The sequence below is a fragment of the Triturus cristatus genome, chromosome 9, assembly GCF_964204655.1.
Source record: "Triturus cristatus chromosome 9, aTriCri1.1, whole genome shotgun sequence".
NCBI classification, from domain to species: Eukaryota; Metazoa; Chordata; class Amphibia; order Caudata; family Salamandridae; genus Triturus; species Triturus cristatus.
This window is the reverse complement of record NC_140592.1, coordinates 942,673,497-942,699,123: the sequence shown is the minus strand read 5'-3', so window position 1 is coordinate 942,699,123 and position 25,627 is coordinate 942,673,497.

The window sequence follows — 25,627 nt, the reverse complement described above, 5'->3', positions numbered from 1 at the left end:
CACAGATTGTGCTCAGCACCTTAGAACCAAAGACATATATAAAGGAATTTGATGGTTTACATTTCTAGCAGATGTGCAGAAAAGCAAATGCAGACTCCGGTTAGCGTTTAATAAAAAGGTAGATATTTAATTTCTGTTTACATCTCTAATATTTGCCTGCACTGTTTCATTTATTTTTACTATAATGAACTTGCAACTTTTGTGGTCTAGGTCAGTGTTAAAGACTTGTAAAATAATTGAACAAGATTGTCTTTGAATTCTCCGAACAAAGTGGGGATACCACATATAACGATTACCCTGCAGAGACTCGGGCAGGTCTTAGGTACTCTTCACACAAGCCCTCCCTGTATAGTGTGATCAGATTTTGAATGAATACCGTGGTTAACTTACAATCTTATCTCATAGCCAAGTTTCTGCTCCTGATTACCATAGATTACCAGTGCAGAGCTCATGCAGTTTACCATCATATATACATTAATTAGCCAGCCTTCCAAGTGCAGAATGCGGCCAACATTCCACTGCAAGCCATGAACGCTCTTGGGCAAAATTCCATGACTGACCCTTAACAACTTTTCACTGCAGACCCTGGTCTGTGCTCATATTTTGACTATTGTCTTCTGCTGCATCTTGAATTAAAATTCCTCTCCAACTCACCCACGTTTAACTACATAACTCCTAATTTAGCCATTATGTGTCTCTTTGTGCCCTCTCTGATTTGTTTTAAAAATCAAAAGAGGACGGAGATAGCACCAGCAGCGGCCCGTGGAGGGAGTGCCGTGGAGCGGTGGGGCTATGGGGCTTGTGGGGGGCAGTAAACTCTGGCTCATGGCCGACAGGAGTAATGTAAAGAAATGAATAAAACAAATTTCATTGCGCGCGCTGAAACGCATTTGGCGTTTCAGCATGTGCAATGAAATTCGTTTTATTTATCTTTGGTGTCCTACAAATGCCCCGCCCTGGTTTGGTCCATATGAGCGCACTTCTTGCATAGTTAGAATATGCCTTACAGAACAGTTGGCCATTCCATTTCTTATGTAATCTAATTCCCTTAGATTTTGTGAGATGAGTTTCCGGCAACCATGCAAAATCCATCCCTAGTCTGCGGAGATTAATATATCCTGTATCTTTTACCATGTTACCCTGTCCCCTCACATTCCAGGGGGCATCTTCAGATGTGTCCATCCTCATGAACTATTTTAAGCTATTGCATGTGTGCAGTATCTTTGCAGTTTTCCCTCTCCCAATGACTTATGCCTCTCCTGTCCCACCACCCACAAACGTGTTTGCTCTGGGCCTATATATCTGCTATTTTCTATTGTCCTGCTCTGTCGTCTCATATTTTGATTCAACAAAAACATTAACCTGGCTTCTCTGGATATTGCTGCCCTGCATTTGTACAGTGAGAAAATGTGAGTCTCCTTTTGATCCCTGAGCTCCTTAATTGAGGAAGTCTACGCCATCAGCTTGACTTAAGTGAGCAGATCAGGGTAATAATATTTATTTTCAACATTGGTCAAAGTCGTAGGTATAATAACTATGACTATCTCTGATGTGTCTGTTGCTTCTCTGGCTGCCCTTATCCGCCATTTTGTAACTTGAGGCTGTGTGTCCTCCCATTCTGCTGCAGCTTGCTCCGCAGTGAGATTTCTTGCTTTCTGTCTCTGTTGCGGCTTGCAAGCGTTAGGTCTCTGAAAGCCTTCAGTTTTCATGTTGTGTTCCGCTGCTCATATAGCCACCCATTCTCTGGCCACCTCTGCGTCAGTAAATAAAGATCGGTGTCATCCAATATCTTGAGTTTGCCAGGAAATAGCATTATAAATTGCAGGTTCAGAGAAGTAAGGGCACTTTTGACCTACTGGAAAGTGTTTCGCTAATACTGAACAACTTCTGTGTAATCCATGAACAGGAATATTTGGTTACCCCTGTACTTCATAGGGTCCTTGGCTGTGTGGCAGCTGCAGTAGGCAGTTTAGTCTCCGTAGGTCAGTAATTTCACTACCACTAAATGCGCGGGTGCTTCTGGTGCTTATACTGGTACTTTATGTGCTATTACAATTGAAAAGAACTTAGACTGGATTTATGGTGCAGTTTGTGTGGTGAGCTATTCTTTCAGGTATAGCTCAATGCTTGGGCTATCTACTCTTTCTGGGAGGCCTACAATTCTTATGTTGTTTCTTCTGGATAGTCCTTCTATGTCTTTGACTCTATATTGTATTTAGCGGACTTCCTCAAGGAGATCTGCTATTAGACCTCTTGTACCACTGGTTTCACCTGTCGCTCTTCTCCCACTTCCGTGACCCTGCCAGAGACTTTCTCCTGGTCTTCTTGGAGTACATTAAGTCTGTTGTGATATCATCAATTTTCGCTTCTGCATTTCCCTGGAAACTCTGACCGCTGCTAATAAGGCATCCAGCTTGTTTCAGAGGACCTAGTCACATCCTCTTCCCTTTCTCTTGCCACGGCTTGATCCTTTGAAATTCCTACAAAGGGTGCTCCTTGTCTTCCCGGGATCCCTACTTTTTGTGGTTTAGGCTTGCCCATTTTAAAAGGAGTTGCTCGCTTCTGTATTGTCCTACAATTAAGTGCTTTGGCCCATGCTAACTGCTGATTCAGTTCTCCACTGAAGTTATGCCAGCCAGATATGACACGGTGTCTTGCTTCTTCCTTACTTGTTATGTCTAATGGCTACTGTGTGTGTGTGGCGCTGTCTACTGTTTGGTGAGCCTGACCCAGGTCTAGCTGCAGCTGCCACGTCAGTGCACCATTTCCAGGAGCCCATCAGTACGCATCAGCTGCCACAGACTTCAACACCACACAGCATACTGAGCCACCCCTGCTGCTGCCAAGCGGCATTTCTGGGGTCTCATTGTTGCAATGGAGGGCTCCATGTGACATGGAGGAGAGATTCAATTGTGATATAGTCTAATATCAGCATGCTGCAAGCCTGTCTTGTTCAGGATTCTATGTGGAGCGTTGGACAGCCAGTACAGAGCATCTTATTGCGCTCCTCAAGCAAGCCTGGGGGTGAAGGGGTGGCCTTTGGGTCCACCACTCCTCTTTTTGATGCATGTGTCAGGTCTGCTGTCCCTCATCAGTCACTGGGCAATAGCAGCAGGTCCTCCAGGCTGCTCATCTTCTATAAGTCACCACTGCAGAGCCCGAGGTGCATAAACCATGCCCGACACTATCAGCCTCTTCTATTGCTTAGGTGCTTAGCTTTAACCAGAGTCCTGTGAGCTGGGGCTTTTGGAGTTACTCAGATGTGTCTCTCTGGTGAGGGTCAGACTGACGCGCTACTCACCTCTGCCAGCAATCTACTGGTCATTCAGGCCGGTGCGGGCCCAGGCAAATTCTGGTAGGGCTGTACCACTGCGACTGAGGCAGGATTACAACAGGCGGGACGGAGCCTTCAGCAAGTGTGGTTACTTTGCCATCTTGCCCACCAAGTCCCCTAACTCTTTAATGTTACAGTGGTCTCCATGAAGAAAAGAACCTACCCCATATTTAGCAGCTTTAATGAGCTGATATCTCCTAATCCTTCATATCTGAATCCCCTCCAGCATCTATTTTTGAAACAAAAACATAAGCCTGCTGAGCAGTAACGATGGAGATACATTTCAGTACTAATTTGCATACTTCCCAGAAGCTCGTAAGCCCCCCCCCCCCCCACCCCCACCAAAACCACGTGTGACCCAATTTTAGGTCACAACTCCCGGTGGAGAACACCGCTCAGCACCATGCACGGCCTTTTTGAGCGGAAACCAAATTTGGGACACTTGCCCCTGCTGGAAACAGAACTGATAGCTGTTTTACTTAAAAACTGCTGAAAATCAATGTCTTGTTCAATGCACATACCCCCACTTGCAAAACATAAGCAGTGCTTTGGCTGCTCTTCCGTTGCCATGGCAACAGCTAGGTAGAGGAAACAAGCAGGACAATTATGGAGGTTGCTGTCGTTTCTTGCTGGGTCAGCATGGTGTTTTCCTGATCTTACGGGCTCCAATAAGCAGGAAGCTTGCTATGAGGGACGCGGGGCAACCATTGGCCCGCGAGTGTGGCTGCAAATTTTACTCGGAATAAACGCACCGGAAGCCTAATTCTCCAAGTCGACACTTCTGCCAGCCCAAATAACTCTCTGGCAGCAAGTAGAGGGCAGGTACTTCGTATTATGAAGTCAAATGACGGCGTGCACTTCACAGAGGGGTTTTGGGAACGTCGTCATCCGACCGATCCGCTTTTGCCAGAATGCCAGGATTGGCTGCGAGGTGCAAGGGTTCAATACAGGGATTAATTGCTGAGGGGTTTATCGTTTTTAAATAAAAGAATACTTATATAAAAATTGGGAATTTTTGAGACACCATGAAATAAGACAGGTAGCAATTAGAAGCAGTGCACTATCTGAAGGATCCGAGGCAAACGTCGAATAGAATACTAGATTCATGCAGCTAATAAAATGTAGCTGCAAGAACAAGCGCAGAGCAAAACAGCAACAGGGAACACCACTTTGAGACTACTGTGCTCAGTTGTGTTCTAATAAGTGACCTTTTTTTTTCATATCTGATTTTTTTCCAATAGGTTTATCCAGTTACACCTACACCAGGATTTCATTGTGTGATAACACTGTGCCTATTTGTTTTCTTCAATAAACCACTTCGGGTAGTGTTAATAAGTCCAGTTTTTTTTTACTATAATCGTGGCCATAAATAGTATGCGATTTTGCGTCTGTGGCAATTTCCGCATAAATATGGATCTGCTGCGTCTGTCACCTAATCCATCAGATTCTACATAATCTGCACATTTTAACAGAAAAAAAGTTGTCTCTAGCTTAAACTGATCAAAAGTTACTCAAAAACATGTCAAAACATGCTACCGAGCAGTGTAAGGCCCTTCACAAAGGTTGACTGGTCACCTTTCTGTTGCATATTGCTATATTTGGGTGTTAAACGGTTACTAACGAGGCGTAGTAAGTTTTGCCCAGACAGTATTAACGTGTAAAAATGACAACATCGTGTTCTGTGGGTCCCTTTCATGCAGACAAAAAATATTTTAAGATAGGATACTTACGTTGCCTTATCACTATCGATTTTTCTAGATGGTACTTCTGAAATTTACCTACAGGAAAACCTAAAAGTTTCCAAAGGTCACTTATTGATTACAAAAGATATGCTCTTGAAAGACACTCTTTTATGCAAGGACAAAGGATAACTATTAGGAACAGGGTCAAAAACGTCCTCTTGTTTCCCAAATAAACCCGTGAATCCCTAAAAGGACAAAGCATTATGCAAGCTACTGTCTGTTTGTTTGCTAGTGAAAGAGCTCAGGGTGGCAACCCTGAAAAAGGATCTAAGGATACACGTAGCAGATGGGTTAAGAAGGAATAGAGGTGATGGCTAGCGAAACATCAGAGGTGTTGGGAACGCCAGAGAATCTTCGGTCTCAGTACTATCCCAGGAGGTGGTTTGCCACGTTGTGCAGATGCACCAGTGGGAAGGGGGCCTATGCCCTGCCTGCAGTGGAGCAGGCTCAAAAGTGGAGTACGTAGCAGGTACGTTTGAAATCCAAAATTATGAAAATGAATACAGTGAGTATGCATTTCCAGTCCAAATTGGCAGGTGCTGTAATGAAATTTCACAATTTGGAATATGTTCATCAGGGTACTTGCGGGTTATCGGGGTTTTCAATGGGCGACTACACCTGGCACTGTGTAAATTGTGGGACTCTCCCAAGGGAGAAAGCCTGTATGGGGCAAAGACTAGAATTTTTTGTCTCCACCTGTGAGCAGGGGAGGCTCCTCCGTAATGGCAGAGGAGCGTCGCCCCACTTGTCAGAGTCAGTCAGCGAAAAATAAAATGATCATTTTCTGCTGACTGAGTGACCGACCAACCGATGCCAGTGTAGAGCGGGGTGAGGCCGGACCATGGTAGGGGGAGGAGTGATTGGCACTGTGAAGTGCGCATATCAGTTTGTCTGGCCAAACAGACATGTGCACTTAGGTTTCTCCAACCCAGTTGTGTTGCACAGCCGGGTTGGAGAAACACCACAGACTTACAGGCTCTGTCTAAGTGGCAAACAAGGCCGCTCAGACTAATCCTGGTGCTGCTCTCATGCTAGTGAGAGCAGTGCCAGGATTGGGCGGAGAGCCTGTGCCCCAGTTACTGCCAGGAGGAGAGCTGGAGAAGAGCACCAAGGCGGCCGGTGTTGAAAGTACGTTGACATTTTTGTTATTTATTATTGCCCTAATTTAAAACCCATGTGGCAGGCACAACTACCTGTGAGAAGGCAAAGGTTAGCAGCAGTGGCTCCTCCGTTAAGGCAGAGGAGCATCGCCCCACTGCTCTCTCAACAGTGCAAACATAAAAAATAAAATGATAATAAAACAATGTGATAATTTTTGTTTTCATCTCGAAAAGCAGAGACTAGGGCGGGGTGGGGCCATCCTGACAGACAGCAGCAGGGAGGAGGAGTGGTGGGCACTGTAAGTGCGCATGTCTGTTTGGCCGGCTGTCTTAGGGCGGCCAAACCGACAGTGAGTCTCAGACGCGCTGGGTGCGTGTCGTGGCGCACCACAGGCGTTGGTGGAGAGCGCCTGGTCAGCGTGTGTATCGGAGGTGAAGTGAGACTCGGACGCGCAGTGTGCATGTCGTGGTGCACCGCAGGCGCTGGTGAAGAGCGCCTGGTCAGCGTGTGCATCGGAGGTGAAGGGTGTCTCGGACGCACAGGGTGCTTGTCGTGGTGTACAGGAGGAGTTGGTGAGGAGCGCCTGGTCAACGTGTGCATCGGAAGTGGAGCGAGTCTCATACGTACAAAGGTGCGTGTCGGGGTGCACCGAAGCGCATGGCCATCGAGTGCACCGGAGGAGAAGTGAGGCTCGGACACGGTGAGCGTGTCATGGTGCGGTCGAAGGCGTGGGTGAAGAGCACCTAGATATCGGGGAACCGGAGTTGGAGTAAGTCTCAGTGAAGCAGTGTGCGTGCTTTGGTGCAACATGGGACTGTGCAGGTGATCGGCTGATCATCGTGTGCACCGGAAGAAAGTGAGTCTCTGCAGCGCGGTGTGCAGGTCTTGGTGCCAACTGACACCGCAGGAAGGAGTGCCTGGTGAACGTGCACTCGGAGTCGACTTGAAGTCCCATCAGCGTTGTGTGTGTGGCTTCATGCCAGAGGAGACCCGGCGGGTGATGTGGTGAACGTGCACACGGAGTAACGTAATCTCAGAGGCGTGGGGTACGTGTACCCTGCGGCCGCCTGAGATCTTCCTAACAGTCGCGGCCCGGACCGGCAGCCCCAGAGGAGCGGAGCTGCCAGGCCGAGCCACTGAGGCCCATTGAGAAAGTTCTGCACGGAAGGCCCAGTTTGCTGAGGGAGGAGAGCAGAGTGAGGACGCACCCCCAGGTAACGTGGATCACTTCCTGGGCGGGGTGCGGGCTCAGAGGGACACTCTTGGCCTCTCATTCCTTCTTGCGACATGAGCCTTTGCTTTGGCTCTGATTGGGGCCCTTACTGACCAAAGGAGTGGCAGTACTGGGGCCAGAGTGAGAAACTGTACTTTATTTCATTGTTGATATGTGTGGGGGGCAACTTTTATCGAAGAGGCTGATTGTCGTAATACACACTGCCAATATTACTAACGAACTGCCGGACTGTCTAATGACGCCTGACATTATTTCTGCATAATGAAGTACACAATTGTAGCGCTACGCATTGCATTATTTCTCCATTGCAAAGTACAGGATTGAGCGGCCAGCATTGAATTTTTTTCTTCATTGCAAAGTACATGATTGTAGCGGTGCGCATTGCATTATTTCTTCATTGCAAAGTATGTGATTGGGGTACGACGCATTGCATTATTCCTTCATTGCGCAGTACATGATTGTAGCGGTACGCATTGCATTATTTCTCCCATAGCAGGGTACCGGGGTGTATCGTTACGCATTGTATTATTTCTCCTTTGCCCAGCACAGGATTGTATCGTTACGCAGTGCACTATTGTTTGTCCATTGCAACGTGTGTGATTCTAGCATTGCGACCAGCATAGCATTTTGAAAGTGGTGGTTGGGATTTGAACCTACCAGCCAGCCGGAACCAATATTACCCTTTATTATATGTTGGCTTTTGTATCATGTGGTCTGATCGTATATCTTTTTATATAAAGTTTATATCATGTGGAGTCCATTTGTGGTGTAACCAGTGGGTTGCTGTGAGTGTAGTTGCACATACTGTACACTCGTGCCTTGGAGATAGGCCCTGGATGCTCGTGCCAAGCTACTAAGGGGGTGAGCAGGGCTATCTCAAACGGTGTCCTTACTTGGCCTAACGTTGAGTGAGGAGTCCCGGGTCTCGCATTTGGTGACAGTGGTGCGGGATTGGGACTCCGGCTTCCAACATTGGGAATAGTAATACCAACATGAGAACAGCATCTGGATTGGCATAGGGGAGCTTGTGAACCAGCCCATGGAATGCCGGGAGTCAACAGGAGCAGAAGAGCACCGAGGTAGCAGCTGAAAGGTAAGTACTTTTATATTTTTTTCCAGTGTTCTCTCCCCCACACTGCCCCACTACTTTTCTTCAACAGCAGCCGCCACTAAAGGTTAGTAAAATAGTACAGTAAACAATAACACAGGGCTTGTAATAAATAATTGGTTTCCGCCCAGGTGTGCCCTTGATTTCACAGAGGTTGGACAAGGGGATGAATAAATATGGGGCCCTTGTACAAAAGTATAGTGTCCGTAAGGTATGGTTGCACCTGAGCGTATGTTCGGTGTACTTCTGAGCTTATGGAAGGCTGAGAGGATTGAAAGATACTGCTTAGTCACAAGCCTAGCAAAGAAGACACAGCTGAGGTGAGTCGGGGATCAAACTAGCAGTCCAGAAAAGACTCCGTGAATGAATGTGAAATGGTTCAAGGTGCAACTAGATGGAACCAAGCCACACCAATTCTGGCACCATAATTTTGGTGAGCAACAAGAGTATAACTGCTATTGAATAATTGCTCAAATATATCAGAACCATCACATTGCAGATTTTATACAACATGTACATTGGAAGCGCTTGGAAACTCAAAGGTTGAATCGCTCTCGAAACACAAATAAAAAATGCATTAATTTGGGGACACAAGAGACTTAAACATACACCATTTGCTCCTTTTTTTGAGAACATTGTTTAAGGGTTAACCTGCAAAATCACACAAACAGGTCTCGAAAAAGATTAATGTTCAATTTTCTGGGCCAAAAGTATCTTTCTTTGCAGACAGTGAGTTGGATACACGAAGCGTACTATCTTTTTGATTGCAAAACTCAGTGGATAGTGATGAATGCATGAAGCATCGGATTATAAAAGTATGGAATCACTAATTTTCACAAAATAATCCATACACAAATAGTGGACATTTACATTAGTAAATACAGGCCGTAGATGCGTGGGATGGATTGGAGTGTGGGGGGGGGGGGTAGATTGTAGTGGAGTGGGGTGAACTGGAGTGGAATGGGGTAGGTTTGGTGGATTCGGGTAGATAAGAGTAGATTTGGGTAGATTGTGGTAGATAGGAGTTCAGTAGATTGAGGTAGAGTGGAGTAAGGTAGATTGGAATGGGGTAGATTGGAAAAGAGTGAAGTGGGATGAATTGGGGTGGAGTGGGACAGATTGAAGTGGAGTGGGTACTTGGAGTGGGGTAGAATGGGTGAATTAGAGTTGGGTAGGATGGAATTGAGTGGGCTAGATTAGAGTGGAGCGGGGTAGATCGGGGTAGAGTGTAATGCGGTAGACTGGGGTAGATTGGAGTGGGGTACTTTGAAGTGGGGTATATTGGAGTAGTGCAGGTTGGAGGGCGTGGAGTGAAGTGGGGTATAGTGGAGTGCAGTATATTGAAGTGAAGTAGATTGTAGTGGAATAGATTGGGCTAGACTGGAGTGGGGTAGATTGGGGAGGAGTGGATTAGATTGGAGTAGAGTGTGGTTGATTGGAGTGATGTAGACTGGAGTGAAGAGAAGTGGGGTAGAGGGGAGAGGGATAGATTGGAGTAGGGTAAAAGTGGAGTGGGGAGATTGGGGTAGAGTGAAGTAAGGTAGATTAGAGTGGGGTAGATTGGAGTGGAGTACAGTGGGGGTATATTAGGGCAGAGTGGGGTATAGTGGAGTGGGGTAGATTGGGTTGGGGTAGATTGGAGTGGAGTGGGGTAGAATGGAGTGGAGGGGCATAGAGTGGAGGGGCGTAGAGTGGAGGGGCGTAGAGTGGAGGGGTGTAGAGTGGAGGGGTGTGGAGTGAAGGGGTGTGGAGTGAAGGGGTGTGGAGTGGGGTGGTGAGTCGTGCAGTAGAGTGTTTTACAATGGAGTGGCAGGGCATGGAGTGGCATGGCATAGGGTGGAACAGAGCATTGTAGAGTGAAGTGGTCTAGAGTGTTGTAGAGACGAGTAATGTAAAGTGGATAAGCATAGTGTGGAGTATGCATGATGTGATAGCGCACTGCCATTACAGACAACACATTTCCAATTGAAAATGGCCATTACATTTGCACAGACATACAGTTTTACGGCAAGCAAATGATAATGTGTGGACATGTCATCACCAAGAGTATTGGTTTGTTTTGATCATATTAAAATATTTGTTACCCAGAGAGATCCAGAGTGCTGTCGCGCAAGATAGCCGCACCTAAGGGAGGCTTTGGCATACCAGGAACAAAAATCCACCATCATCCTGCCTCACTGACCCCTATTGGCTGTTACGGCGGGGGCCATGGACCTCTTGTCCACTCGAGACTGAGTGGGAACTCCGGGGAGGTCCCTCAGCATCTTTGGGGACCACCAGATCTCAGACTTGTGGCTCCCACGGCCTGTGTGTTGCTGGGTGGCATGGCAGCTACAGCGGCCGTGCCCTAACTCTTCGGGGCGATTATTTGGAGGTGCTGAGGGCCCCCGGTTAGGAACAAGTGGCGAGGTGCCTGGAGTCACGCCGCCCTTGCCTTTCAGGTCTGTTTGGTGCTTGGAGGTGCATCTGAGTTGCCATTGCGGCTCGCTTGGTGGCCCTTTGAGCTGGGCGCTGTGGGGCCTGCGGCTTGGTGACTGCGGGGACGTGTGGCAGCAGGCCTGGTGGCCCATGCCCATTCCTTTGTGTGGCACCATCGCCCTTACTATTTGAACCTTGTCTGTAACCTGCAGCGGCACGGAGAGGATAATTGGCACTATTGGGCAGGCCTTCAGCTAAAATAGAGGTGAGTGGTACTTGGGAGGCAGCCGACCCAGCGGGTGTAGTTTGTTTACAACCTCTAGCCAGAAAGAGTGGCCTTTCTGTGGAGGAGGGGGCTTGCAGCCCATTGCAGGGCATTCGTTTGGACCCCCCCCTCTTTGCCCTCCATCAATACTTGCGCAGATCTCCAGGGTGCTCTCTGACTTTCTCGGGCCCTATGCGACCTGTGGTGGTCGACCTGTTACGTTGAGAGACAAGAGGATTGGACCGGCTGCCCCATATCAAGTGAGAACAATAGCAACAAACCTTGGCATTTAATCCCTGGAGGGGGTCCCAAGCTGCAGACTGTTCTTGGGGGCCAATTACCAGTGAGTTGTGGATAAGGGAGACTGACAATGTTCTGAGCACAGTGTCAGGCCTTTAAGTGGGTGCATCACTTCCACGTCAAGTTATAGCAGATAGACTGAAACGCAACTGTCCCGGGCTGACCTGCATGAGTGTGGAGGCTATCTGCCGTTGAGACCTGACTTTGGGGGAAGCTGCTGCGCGGCGTCTGGTAAGGATACCTCCTTCTGAGAAGGTTGGGTCTCTTCATGCCCCTCTATCATATTTTCACATGTGGAGGCGAGACGGGACCTGGTTTTGGACAGCTCTATTTCTAACACGCCAACCCTAGTGACTACCACATCTACTTACTCAACACAATCTAACTCCTTGTGGTGCCTGTCTAGCCTCGGATCCTTAGACACCATGGGGAAATCCGAGGGTCGACAATCTAAACTGCATTTTGAAAAGTGCCGGAACCCCAAGAGGTGGCTGGTCTCTCTCAGACAGCGCCCCTGAAATGGCGGACATGCAGGCACTCGTACTGCGGATGCAACACAGCCTGACTTCTATTGAGTCCAAAATGGACTCCATGAGTGCCAGGGTAGATGCCATCACCCGCAAACTTGAAAAGTATGACAGGGGACTACAGGAGGCAGAAAAACACGTATCACTGATGGAGGGCACAATGTCATTTCGAGGGTATTCACTACTTAACATGGAGAAGGTGCTCAAAGTGATAGCAGCGAAAAATGAAGATTTGGAGGTGAGATCCTGCCCCAATAATTTTCACATAGTTGGCATGCCAGAATCAGCCAACACAGGCAAACTAGAAGTTTATGTGGAAAGAATGTTAAGCATCCTGACTAGATTGGGCCATCAGTGGAGGTGGAGGGCTCGGGGATTGTTTGTGCTTATATGTTGTGCCGATTGCTCTGAAATTGACACGGTGTAGTATTGCTGTTGTGGACATCTCGTCTTATCCTCCCTCAGGCGCTGCATCCACTCCGTTACCCCGTAGTACCATGATAAACGTACAGAAGGTGAACGCCACCCTCTCGCAAACACCTTACAAATGCATCACATGGAATATTAGGGGGGCTAGGAGACCCACACAAGCATATATTATCCTACCTCAATAGACATGGCATTCACATCGCTCTGTGACAAGAGACTCGCCTAGGTACTGCCACTGGTACGACTTTTGCAGACAGATGGGCCTCGCACCATTGTTTTCCACATACTCATCATACGCACGCAGGACAGTTACATTTATACGCAAGGGAGTACAGTACATACCACGGGGCTCCTTGTGTGACGCACAGGTCTGATACATGATCATGTGGAGGAAATTAGTATCCCATGACATCACGACTGTCAATTGTTATGGGCCGAACACAGATGACCCCACTTGCTTTGATAGTCTCTGGGGTCACGTCACAACCATAGGGCTGTCGTTGCTATTATGGGGCGGTGACTTCAACACAGTTCTAGCTGCAGATATAGATCGCTCCCATACACGGCCCACCTATTGCAGATTGGCTCTCGACATCGTTCCAATATTATCGAGGAGCACGATATACTCGACATTTGAAGACCACATTATCCAATGGAAAGGGATGGCACGTTCTATTCTGGGGTGCATGTGAGCTGGTCTAGGCTTGATTACTGGCTGATTTCCAAGGTAGTGAGGTCCTGGGTAAATGAGGTTGTACATCTCGCACACACATACTCTGACTACTCTCCAGTCCTGTCCTTACCGACCCAGACTCCCCTCGGCGTGAACTGGCACCTATCCCCACGCCCGCTCCTGGATCAACAGTTCAGAGAGGAGCTTACGAAAGAAGTCTCTGATTTCTTCACCAGAAATATTAGGTCGGTGCTATTGATCGGCACAATATGGGAGGCATTCAAGGTCATAATCAGAGGGCTGTGCCTAACTAAAATTGGAGGAGTCTTGGGCTCTCTGCAAAATCACCTTGACTTTTTAGAGGGAGAACTTAAGCAGTTAGAGGCATAGGTAGGAGACACGGCTCACCCCGTGGTCTCAGCAGATCAGGGCGGTACTATCAGAATTTGTATAAAGTGGCAATCAGGGAATGTCTTTTCCGAGGTAAAAATACAACGGCTAGAGCATGTGGGGAAGGGGAGCGCTTAGGGCACACTCTGGCTACTATGACCAGATGACAACTGGGCACCAATAATATACTGGGCATCTGAGATGCACGGAGTCAGTACACATGGACACGGAGGATATCCTTCAAACATTTTCATCCTTCTATAGATCTCTTTACACATCTAAGAGGGTACAATCCATTGATGCAGACTCTTACCTCCTAACTCGGGATTTTACAGTCGATGAGGTATGGGACACAATACAGCAATTACAAGCTGGTAAGTAGCCAGGGTCTGATGGGCTCCTGGCCGCCTTTTACAAGGCCTATGTGGAGCTCTCAGCACCGGTGCTGGTTTCTGCCTATCAAGAGGCTTAGCAGGATGGACAGCTCCCTCCTACTATGTATAATCATCACACTGCTTAAACCTACCTAGCACACCTCCAGACCAACGCAAGTCCTATAGGCCTCTATCCCTTATTAACTGCAATATTCAAATCTTAGCCAAAGTCTTCGCTAATTTTTTTTTTTTATCCGAGATCAATCGGGCATTATTCCTGGTCATTCCACTTCCTATAATCTGCTAATCCTGTGCACGGTACTGCAGGATATAGACCCTGATTTAGCTGCAGTGGCAGTCTTTTTAGATGCTATCAAAGCCTTTGACTCCATTGAGTGGGACTTCTTAATGAACGTCCTGTGGCGGGTGGGCCTACATCGATCTTTCTTGTCCTGGATTGTGCTACTCTACTCCAATTCGGTCGTTAGAGTTCGCATAGATTGGGCGATCTCCACTCCCTTCTAAATCATGTGTGGGACGTGCCAGGGTTGCCAGTTACCACCCTTACATTTTGCTCTGGCGGTGGACCCACTTGCCACCAAGCTGAGACAACACCATTTAGAATATGTGCTACGGTACCCTAGTCGACATCTTTTGAACTCTTTATGTGCTGATGACATGACCCTTTTTCTATGCTATCCACATCTTAGTCTCAACGATATATCCTTCAGCAATTTGTATGGTTGGGTGGGCTCTAAGGGGGTTCAGATAAACTGGGAAAAATAACAGATTTTCCCTTTGACGAGGACTACTAAACCAGAATTTCCACTGCTGTGGTGTCAGACAGACTACAAATATTTGGGGATTGTGATATCTCAAGATAGAGAGGAAGTGCTTTGCTCCAACTATGGCAAGGCACTCAATGATCGCATAACTCACTGCCCAATTTCGTATACCTTTTCTTAAACATACCTGTGGCATTGACTCCACATGCTGACAACTAAATTGATTCGTTTTGCATGGACAGGGAAACGCCACACTTGCAGTGGAAAATTCTGACCTTACCCTTCTCCAAAACTGGCTTTGAAGCCCCTGATATGGAGCTGTACTATTTATGCACCTAGTCCCACCATGCCATCCCTTGGTATCGACCCACTCCATTTCATCCCCACTAGGCGGTAGAGAAGGATGACATGGCCCCAATCCCTTAGTCCTTTTTTGGGGACCTCCTTAGGTACCCCTTTTGTTGCTGACCCCACAGTGGCCTGCACCTCGAAGGCATGGCATAGGTTAGCCGCAAAATGGGTAAGATGCTCCTTGATTCCCACTGATCACTCTCCCATCACCCATAGCTGCTCCTTCACTAATGAGTCTTCACGCAAACTTCAACTCAAAAGGCGTGGTTTTAAACAGTGGGGAGACCTATATCACGATGGCGTCTTCATTTCTCAAGCGGATTTCATGGCAAGGCGCTGGCTTCCCCACTAGAAATCTTTATATACCTCCGACTGAGACATAACGTTAAGGCAGCCACACCAGAATTCCCGGCTGAGTCTCCCACTTTTACCACCTCAAACATCATGCTTTATGTTGATTCTGCACACCTAGTATACCTACTATATCGCACGGCACAAGCAGAATATCCTGGTTGACAGGACTGGGCTAGAACACAATGGGAGGCAGATATTGGGTCTGTCCTCACGGACAAGCAATGGAAATGTTGTAGCATGCAAACGGGGCAGGTAGCTCATAGTAGTAGGCTTTGTATCACCATTACAAATTCTTTCATAGGATATATTATACTACGGCCCATCTACATAGATATGGCCAATGACCGGACAAAAGAATGTACCAGATGTGAAAGAACCAGGGCTGATTTCCTTCACTTGGCGTGGTCCTGTGGGCTGGCACAGACCTTCTGGTGTAAGGTGGGTGCTGCGCTCTCTCTCATGATAGGACAAGTCCTAACAATGACCCAGCTTCTGGGACATGTCAATGTCCTCGAAGCTGGTTTCAGGAAATATGTAGCGCTTGTGCTGTTCTTGTCTAAATGCAAAGTTGCTGGGGGAGGGAGAGGGTGCAGAAATTCAAGGAGTGGCTTTCTGATCTCATTTACTGTAATGAGCAACTGTCTTTATATTCTGAGCTACTCCCTTCCAACTCCAGACTTCAGGACATTTGGGACTCTTTTTAGACATATCTGGTCCTGCATGCCCCGGTGACAGCCTCTGCTGACGCGACTACTTGAGCTGAGCATGGTGAACCCACTGGGCGAAATGGATATGGCGTTCATACTTTAACCTCTTAGACTCTGTGCCCAATCTACAGTCTTCCCCTTCATGAAGATTCTCGGTTGCTCCATGGTGCTATTTACCTCATATGGTAATCACCGTCATTTCTCTGTTTTATGTGGAGAGAAATGCTCTTCCTTCTGATTTGTGCGAGAAGGGAGGGTTTTGGGGTACGATGATAGCACTGTACATGTAATGAATTTGTGGCACAACTGTTCTTACTGTTTTAATCTTTAATACAATTCAACAGATAAATAAATATATATATTTGTTTCCACCGCACTTCAGAATTACAAAAGTAAAAAAAAAATTGTGTGCTAGAAAAGACAACATCCAACAGCCTGTCCTCTCACATGGGTACTCAGCAGGATGGATGGTCACATAAATTCTCTCACTTTGAAGTCAGCGAAAGAAAAGTAAACACCAAGTTCCCTCGGAATACAAAGTCTGTCATTTGACGTCTGTCTTTGAATGCACAACAAATGAGACAAGATAAGAACAGGATTTCAAGGCAGACTAAGAGGATGCATTATGATGCGACTGTCGTGCTGGCGGTCAGAAAGTGCTCCTTATCACAGCAGCTTGGGCTGTGGCCAAGGGACAGGGCTGCAGTACAAGCTGCCATGATAAGGAGCACCTTCTGCATGTCCATAGACCGTGTGCCATGCATCATGTCGTGCATGGCACACGGTGCATAGAGGTGAGTGGGGGCATTGCATGTGCCCCCAGTTCAACTTTACAGTGGCACACGATAGACAGGGCCCTGTTTGGGGCCCCCAAATACCGTTTCTAACAGCCTTTTCATGGCAGTCTTCCCGACATAAAAAGGCTGTTGGAAAGGGATATCCTAATCCAGACGGTGGTGCCTGCCTTGGCACTGCCAACATTCGAGAATACAGTTTCGACTACTGCCCCATTGGGATCACTGATCCTGGCAGAGGCGGCATGCTTCCTCTGACCTCTGTGGATCCGACCACCGGGATAGTAAGTGGGCGGTCGAACCAAAGGGCTGTTGGTGGTCGGACTGTCTCCAAAAGCCAGTCGGTGGTGGTCCGATCGCTATCATAATAAGGCCCTAAGTCAAGCTGGACAGCTTAAAACAACAAAAAAACAACAGAGCCAGCTAGGAAAGATGGACTCTGTAGAGTGGCTCAACAAAAAGAAAAAAATAGATAACAAAAGTGTGAGCCGTGTAAGGACACAATTACTTGGGCAGTGCTCTAGAGGAGGGTCCCATGCAGGAAGAGGGAAGTGCAGACCACAGAACTGGCCAGCAGAACGTAAGCAATTGAGAGTGGATTTGAAGCCTACCAATGGTAAGTAAATGGAGGACTCCAAGCCCACTAACAGTAAACAAAACGTCTTGAAGAGACAATGCAAGCGCTGTCTACGCAAGACCTGAAAAGAGAGGGAGGGAGAGGAACAAAAGCAGTTAGAGAACAGAAACTGACATATACAGCAGCACAGAGAGTAGGAAGTGAGCCAATGAAGTAGGTAGTGGACACCCTGGAGAAATCAATCATGAAGAGAAAGAGGTGTCTCCTTGAGGAGGAATTGAATAGCCTTGTAGAGGTCACAGAAGAAGATAAACCTTTTTAAACAAATTAGACAGAAAAGATGCCTAATATCACATAAATACAACATGGGGCATGATTCAGGCTGAGATTACTGTAGTCGGCATCACAGATCTCAGTACAAAAGATCTATGGGGAAAATGATCTGATCTCAGATACTGAAACAAGTTAAAAAACTGGTAAACAACGCATAGCAGAAGAAAGACCCCGCCAACAAGCAACATTAACCCTGGATGAAACATTGCTGGAGTACGCATTGCTAGGACAGCTGTGCATGAAGTGACTAACAAAGAATCTCCAGCAACGGAAACCGTATCTGAAACGGATACGGGTCAGCCAACATCACACAAGGAAATGCCATCAGTTACTCATCATTATCATGTGCCATCTGATCACTGTCAACACCATAATCCTGTTGTCACTTAGCATTGCAAAAGACACAGTGTAATAGGAAATGAAGTAGCTGCTTAATTGTAATAAATTATCACAGCTGAGTTCTGATGTCACAATGCCTGTTGCCAGAGCCAGCAGGTCAAAACCAGGCAATAGAGCATAATTAAAGCTGCAGTTTAAATAAGGAAAAAGGGGACTGGAAAATTGCTTCTTCTGATACGTTTTTAAAAAATGAAAATGGGATCAGTAGAAACAAGTTATTTAAGGCAGCATGTTTGTTTTCTTCCAAGATATAGGTCATTACTGGAAAGACAGAATCTCTTTATGTTTCTACACAATAGGAACCAAAACATTTTAATCTGATTTATATTAAATATTTTGTAATAGATTTTAGCAAAAATTACTTACTGCTTCTTGGTGTGTTTAATTTCATAGTACAGAATCAGCTTTTATTCTTATTGTCAGCTATGAATAAGTAAGAACAAGACACCAAGGATTTAAGTGGTGTGTGGGAAGGGTGATGATGTGGCAATGTATTATTAAGGAAAAATACCCTCTCCCAAACGTTAAAATTATAATGCAAGTCACCTCAAAATGTCATTACCTTAAAAAGGACCTCTGCCTTCAGTGTTGTTCCTCTATTTGGTCATGGAACTCCTCTTAGACTGGCAATATCCTTATAATGTACTACCCAGGGTACTTTGATACATCATTTTCACACCTATATGGAAAGACCCACTTACATGCTGCATCCAGCGGCCAAGTGAGCAACTGCATGCTAGGAGGGCCATCTTAATGCATTCCCGGCCTACCAGCTGCAATAGCACATTGAATTTAGGAACCTGAAGTTCTCTCTATTCCAACATAATTATGGGCCTACACATCCTAGCTTGTACAGAGTTTGAGAACCTGGGCAGAGGGGGCGTATCACGGATTTACCGTTCCCTCGTCAACAATGGCCCCGCATCCCTAGCCTCGCTGCGCGCCCGGTGGGAGGGGTGGCTGGGTCCCCTAGACTGATTGGAGGGATGCCCTTATGGCTCCCAAGACCCTGACTACCTCCTCCAAGCTGCGTCTGATCCAACTCTACTACCTCCATGCGGCATACCTCACCCCAGCGCGCCTCTACAGGGCTCGTTTGCGGCCCTCTCCATCCTGCACACGTTGCGGTCAGGCCCCGGCGGATTTCTACCATATGATCTGGCAATGCCCGGTCTTGGAGCCCTTTTGGGTGGGGGTGGAACTGGAACTCATGCAGACCCTGGGATGGGAGGTTCCTCATGACCCGCTGCACCTGATCCTGGGGGTGTTCGATGGTCTGGATGGCTCCCGGGCCGATAAGCGCTTTCTGGGCACTGCATTGGCGGTGGCAAAAATGGACATTGCGATGCTCTGGTCCCAGGCCAAGCCACCGACTAGAAGGAAGTGGAGGAGGGGGGTGGATTGGTGCGGTACCCAAGAGGAAGCCCTTTTTGAAGCTCGGGGATGTTCTGAGCTTTTCGTTAAGGTATGGGGCAAATGGTTCAACCTGTGGCCTTAGGGGTGCAGCTTCCCCTTTTTTTGTCATGATTGTAAGTGGGTGCATGGGTTGTTCTTTTCCTTGTGGACACTTTGCAGGGCTTTGCCCCCTTCTTCTTGCCATTGGGTCTCTTCAATCATGTATATGGTATTACTGCCAGAATTGTTTCTTGTGATCTGTTGTTAAAATCAATAAATTTGATCAAAAAAAAAAAACTAATGTTAAATATCAATGCCCCAAAGTACCAATGTTTTTTTTATTAAAAGGGAGAAGAAAAAGTAATCCGTCCAGCATATTATACCTGAATTCTAAATCCGAAATATCCTGACCACTGGAGCTATGGTCTTAAATCGTGCAGGTATCTCGGGGAATATGATTAGGTTTCTTCATCAAAAATCAGGCCCATCTGTATCACACGAAGGCCATAGTCACATATTGATTCTTCGCTAAGGCATATCATTCGTGTCTGCCTAAATACTTTCAAACATCGCGTGCCATTTTATCGACTAACAATTCAAGGGATACTCAAACGCATTCATGTTGGTGAAATAACGTAATAAAAATATCCAGATTGCTCAACAGTCTTTCTATTTAGGCGACATTTGGCTTGAAGGTGTACAAACATATCCTAATAGATTAGCAACAACCTAAAAGAAAATTGCCGAAGAAGTGTGTCTGCGCTTGTATATATATAAAAATAGCACAGCACTGAAAATCCCAGTCTATTGTGGAGTGTCAATATGTCAAAACTTATGGCCTCAATATCGCGGGCTTAGTTAAATTACAATACCCAGCCCATATCACTTTAACCAGCTAGCTAACAATTCTATACTCGAAGAGATGTAAGCGAAAAAATATATAAGCGTATGTGTATGTTAAAGTGAAACTGCTGCTGCTGCAAACTAATGGTAAGGCTGCATGAAGTTGAAATTGATGCTTGTGATATAGGAACAGGGGGTAGCACCACCAATCTGCTCCAGCTCTTTAGTGAGCCGACAGAACCTGCACATGATGGAAAGTGTATATAGCTTGCCTTAACAACTCATTTAAGACCACAAAAGAAAAGAACAATGGAATCAAAAGATATTTGATGCTACACTACACTGGGGAAGAAATCTTCAAGTTATTTAAAAAGGAGTGGTCGCAATCGATGCATATTTTAACCCAATCCCAACTTTGAGCACTTCAAGATGAGGTAGGAACTGCACAAGGAGGACACCTTGATTGACGTCTTCTATGGGTGAGCACCTACACAGAAAATGATCTCAACAAGGAGATGAGGGAACCTTCAAACAAGGATGTCTATTTGCAGCTGCGCAGACTCTTACTGAGCCAAGCAGATGTGTATACCAACCCAAGTGAGACTGCATGAGCTATCAAGTGTGTGTGTAGAGCAAATGAAGTCTCTGTTTGCCAAATATTTGACCAAAGAAAGCCTAAGAATCAAATCCCTATCAACGTGAGTCAGTAGAAGCAGTCAGGAAGCAACAGACTGACAGAGTCGAACAAACAACGCAAAGAAACTCCTGCCGACAAACCAAGTTGTCTCAAAACAAAAAAGGCGGTATAACGTAGGGATAAATGATAAAAGCATTCATGCCACAATAAAATAGTTAATTTCCACTGGGATTGAGAGTCAATTATTTATTACCAATTAATTGCATGAGTCAGTCTGTGCTTCTGTTAATATTCCATCATATTTGTGGCTCTCTGGTACAAAGAATCAGAGAATATACTAAAACAAAGTCACCACTCCTACATTATTGCAAGTACCTGTAAATTACGGGAAAGTTCATTGTCCATTTACTTAGGCCTCCTTGTTTCCTTATAATTATAAGCATTAAGTGGTTGCTTATTCAGTCCAGCGTGCATTCCACTAGGAGGTAGTCATACAGTCAAAGTGAGTCCTGGGGCAACTGCCCCTCATGGTTTTCTTTGTGACCGTGTTATTCAAAGCACATTTTATTTTGTAAAACTCCACCAATAATAAAGTTGACACGTTTCAGCCTTACTTATTAAAGGCCTCCTCAGGACTAGTAAGACTGGAGAACGTGTGTATTACCACTACTGAAAGTAACAAATCTAAGCTGCAGCACCGCTGTTCAAAGCTCAAATGCGGGATGGAATCCTAATAAAATGTTTGATTAACTTGTATTCCTGAGAGTGGTTAATTCTCTCATAAAGGGTAGCGTTCCCAGAGGTCCTATGATCGGGGCTGTTAAACCCTCTGAACGCGAGCGTAGCAAACCAAATTGGGGCTGCTGTGGCACCCCACCTGGTGACAAATCGCCCAGCACAGAGCAACACATGTTCCAAATGTGGCAGAAAAAACTATGGGGCATATTTACAATGGCCCGGCGGCACATTTACGCCGCCAGAGCGTCACTTTTGTGACGCTCCGGAGCTACAGTGTACCGGCCCATATTTACAAGGACATGCGAAGCCAGCCTGCATGGTTTTTCATGGCCTTGTAAATATGAAATAAGGCATGTCTTACTATGTGTGGAACGGGCTTTCCATGGGTGTTGCTGTGGGTGTTCCCACGCAACACCCATGGTTTTTGACACTGCCCCAGATTTACAACATAGCGTAAATCTGGGTAAGTGCAAAAACTAACGCCTTCCCATAGCATTCTGCAGCACACCTAGAATAAGGAGAACGCTTCCTTTGATTGTTTTTGTGCAGGAAGATATCCCTTACTGCATAAAAACAATCATGCCAACACCATTGTGCAAGGGTCCCAGCGTTGGCGCTCGGTGGCAGAAAGGACAGGAATGCGCTGTATTTTGTACATCTGGCGCATTCCTACCCTTTTCTTTTAATGGAAGACAGTGCCGCTAGATTTGGCCCTTTGGTCAATAGTCTGGTTATCGCATAAACTGGGACAAATCCCTGGTATACACTCTCGCAGGGGAACCCCCGGTTCTGTCGTCTGCATGTAAAGAGCTGGTACACAAGGACTCTTAAATGCTTGGGCATTTGGATTACCACGACAGAGGAGGTGTTCATGCAGCTAAATGCACATTTGCAGCTAGACCGGTCTCCCTTATGGGAAGGGTGGTCTTGTTCAAAATGATGGCCCTCCTGCGTCTCCTCTACACCATACAAAATACCCGTTCCCAATTCCGGAAGCATTCTTCCGCGCGGTTGAATCTTTGCGGGAGGGAGGGGGTGGGGGGAGCTGCCCTAGGATTGCCCTAAAGAAATTGCAGAAGGGGGTCTACGAAGGGGGGCTGGCGGTAGCGGACATCCGAAAATATTATTGGGCAGCTCAGCTTGTTATTATTAATGTGTGGGTCTTCTTTCCGTCTGAGGTTGACCGCTTTGCTATGGGAGCAGGCAGCTACTTGGCTGCTCTCTACGGGGTGAGAAGGGGCACCCTGTCTCTTCCGATACACACTCAGACGGTCGTTATGGTGTGGCGGAAGGCGACCAAAATGATTGGTTAGGAGGCTAGACTTACTGAACAGACGCCACTTTGGGAGGGTGACTTTCTAAGAGAGGTAAGACGTCTGCAGGGTTTCCATAGGTGGAGTAGCATAGGCATTGATCTCCTAGGGGACGTTTGGATAAAAGGGAAAATTATAAAATTTGAAGGTCTTCAGACAGAGTTTCAAATGGGTATGACTGAACACTTCTGATATTTACAGTTGCGACATGCTCTTCACTGCCACCTAAAGGAAGGGGACTCTATACCGGAGTACACACCACTTGAAGACAGACTTCTCCTTGACCCAATTATTGATAAGGCAGTATCCCTCACCTACAAAAACTAATTAACAATACACCTGACTGTCTGGGACCCTTGCGGGCGGCATGGGAATCGGATGTGGGTTGTCTCGAGGATGATGACTGACGAGAGGCCCTGCAGAGTCCCAGAGAGATGGAGGTACAAGCAAGATTTAGGTTCATCCAATAGCGCATCCTACACAGGATTTACGCCTCGAGGACTGTACAGTACCACATGGGCCATTGTACCTCAGTAGAGTGTATTAGGGGCTGTTGCGAGACTGGAACTTTCTTCCACATATTGTGGGCCTGCCCCAAGATTCAGGCCTTTTGGGCAGGTGTGGCCAGAGTGATGACTTCGGAGCAGGTCCCACTTGAAGTGAGATGGCATATCCTGGGGGTGACAGGAGAAATAGTATGGACCAAATGGGCCACGACATGGCTCGCCCTGGCAGAGTTGGTGGAAAAATGTAACATCGCCCGTGCATGGGGCTCCAGTGTAGTCCCAATAGTGGACTCCTAGGAAAAGGATTTAGATTGGTGCCAATGGGCTGAGCAGGCAGTATATCAGAGTAGGGGATGCCCACGCAAATGGGAGAAGATATGGGAGGCCTGGGTGGGGACTGGGCAGTCACCAGTTTTGTAATGGTCCATAGGTATGGACGAGTGGAGTGGGAGGGCTAGTGGGAGGTTTGAATAGTGGTAATATTTTGTATCTCTATCTGCTCTGTTTTTTTCTGGTTAATAAAAAGAATGTAAAAAAATTTAAAAAACAGTGTAGCTAGAAGGATTGAGGCACTGCCCTATGCTAAAATGTTGTAAATATGCCCCTGTGTATGATGGTGAATGTATGTGATGAAGACACAACTCACCCAAGCTGAACATGGCAGGATACCCCCTTGAGGATTAAGACAACAATGAAGGTGTTTCCTCTTCTTATTTGTGAACCAGGCAAATGAAGAAGAAAAGACAGCAGCCAATCTCCAAAGTCACCACCCTGATTGTAATAAGGCATCTGTCAACATCATGAGCTTAAGTCAATTTGCTCCGAACGGACGTCTACCACCTCTAAAATCTATGCTTATACAGCCATTACATCCCATTCCTCCCCGCAGAGAAGTTCTTTGTGTACAATATAGGCACGGGATGCTACTCATTTGCACCACATCTAAAAAATGAAAACGCATTCACTTTGCCCACAGCGTCAATTTGAACAGGATTAACCACATGCACTTATTTCAAGGGGTTGGTGCCTAAAAGGACATGTTAAAGCTGCACATTGAAGACACCAACCAACCAACAGTCCTCAGGCACGAGCTCATACTATTCCACTTAAGGCCTTTAACTGAGCCAGAGTTGCAGAAGCATTGATCTAGGGCTCACAGAAAAAAAGTGTCAGGCTCCACACCACAGATGTTACCCATGGTATTGACAAAGCCAAAGCACCCTGGATTGATACAACTATACATAGATATGAGACTCCCAAAGAATGCTGTTAAAAAGGAGTGACACCCAACTCCGACCACAGACTATCTCAACGGCGACCTGAATGTATCGAAATGTTTTTCAAAGTTAGATCTCAACACAACCTGCCCCCAACTGGATGAAAGAAGCAGGTATATAGAACTTTCTTGACTTGCCATCAGCATTACGGAACATAATTGACACCTAAGAACGGCCAAGAACGGCCTTTCAAAGACTATTAGACCAAAAAGACATGAGAGCTCATAAGAAATTAAATTAAATTCTATGGGTATATATTCTCCATCAAAGGGATGAGTGTTGATGCCCAGAAAGCGGCTGATATCAACAGTGCTGCTCCCTCCCACACATAACTTCAGAAATGCAGTTTTTTTTAAAAGTGAAATTATTGTGTCAGATTTATCCCCAAAGTAACTGATATAACCTAATTGTTGTTAGTTGGTGCATCTTCCTTATTCTTGTTCTGTCCCTTGCTGCTCAGCCAATAGTGATGTCATTTGGAATGTTGAGTGTGTGGGACTTGAGGAGATGTCAGTTGGAAGAGATGGGCTGAGCAGCAAGGAGCCTGCATCTGGTGGGGCACTACATGGACTTTACCACCTTCCAGTTACCTTTATCTGAAACTGTTACTTAATGAATAAACCTATAACTTGTTTCTACGTGACCTGTCTACGAAACATCTTTCATTTACCACTGGCGACGATTTGGAAGAACCTACTTGTAGGTTACTTCAATGGATTATGG